At 33.4% G+C, this 1537-nt stretch overlaps 1 protein-coding gene across 2 annotated transcripts in view; it reads right to left on the reverse strand.

Moving 5' to 3' along the window:
- Nucleotides 1-1537, reverse strand: part of UBR3 (ubiquitin protein ligase E3 component n-recognin 3 (putative)) — a 147640-nt gene that overhangs the window by 134299 nt on the left and 11804 nt on the right. The window lies entirely within an intron of this gene.

A 1537-nucleotide genomic window follows, 5' to 3' on the forward strand; every position in this document is an offset into this window, starting at 1 on the left:
AAAAATACCTGATGGTTTCACTCATAGCAGGAGTATAATGGACCAGGCAAGAAAATAACAAAAATAATGAACAACCATATACCAGAGACATTTTGCGGGGGTGGAGTGGGGAATGGGATCAAAAACGGGGGTGGAGGGGTGTGGAGAGAAATGTACAGGATTATGGTGATGGCACACGGGTCACTTGGTAATGGGAAACCCGCGGGGATTACAATTGAGATGGAAAAAAAAAATGTACAAAATGATGTAAAAATAAACTTTTGTAAAATAAATAAATAAATGAATAAAAATTTTAAAAAATGAAAGAGTCTATCACTAGCAGACCTGCATAACAAGAAATATTAAAGGAAGTAACATAGGCAGAAGGAACAAAGAACACTGGAATAATAACCTCATGTTTAAGATATGCTTTTATTATTTAAGCCACTTTTAGAAATTACCTGTGTAAATAAAAATGACAATAGAGTATTTAGGGTTTTATGAGATATGTAAAAATAAAATATATGAAAATAGGATAAAAGCTGGGAGAGAAAAAAGAATTATGATGTTCTTTATTGTACATGAAGTAGAATACACAGTTGAAGACAGACTGATAAGTTAAAGACTATAGTACTAAAGTACTATACTATATGTACAGACTATACAAATATATGTAGCAATCAGTAAAATATAAATATAAAGCAATCAGTAAAATAAAATAATCAACAAAGAAAGTAAAATGGAAACATAAAAATACTCAATCCAGGCCTTCCATGGTGGCACAGCAGGTAAAGGCGTAGCACTGCAAGAGAGCTGCAGCAGCTTCAGTGCAACCAGAAGTGATCCAGATGGACCAAGACCTCTCTTGTCTCGCCCACTGCTCCCCTCAGCAGTGTACTTCATCGACCTGCCTCTTCTGTCCCCACTATGTCTCTGATGAATCCTCTTACCGCCCCTGCATCTCTGGCCTGTGTCCCAATTCTGTATGCATAAATAAATAAGTCTTTAAAAAAAAAATACTCACTCCAAAAGAAGGCAGAATATAACTCAAAAATAAACAAAGAGTAGATGGGGTAAATAGGAAATAACTGGCATGATGACAGACAAATCTTAACATATCAATAATATCATTAGGAGCATGCCAGACAGAATGGTGAAAAGTAAATTATTCAAAAAAATTTTAATAAAATTAGCCAGAGCTTGATTCAAAAAAAAATAAAAACAAATGGGGCTTTGGTGGTGGGCAAGGTCTGAAAACATACATTTGCAGAGGCTTGAACCTATATAACCCTAAAACAAATATGATGATGTAAACCAGTTTTACCTTGTTAACATAACCTGGGGGAAAGGGGAAGATATTCAAAACATAAACAATTTAAAAGAAAAGGATTGAAAATAAATATATCCATACTGATGATAATCAAAAGAAATATGTGCAAATCTTAATATTTTGGAACAAAGAACACTTCCATGAACAGTAGAACATTATATGAAAAAAGGAATCAATTCACCAAGAAGATGTAACAATTCTAAGAGTACACCTTTTTTTTTTTTTTTT

Source organism: Condylura cristata, unplaced genomic scaffold, assembly GCF_000260355.1.
Source record: "Condylura cristata isolate star-nosed mole 26May11 unplaced genomic scaffold, ConCri1.0 scaffold00002, whole genome shotgun sequence".
NCBI lineage: Eukaryota > Metazoa > Chordata > Mammalia > Eulipotyphla > Talpidae > Condylura > Condylura cristata.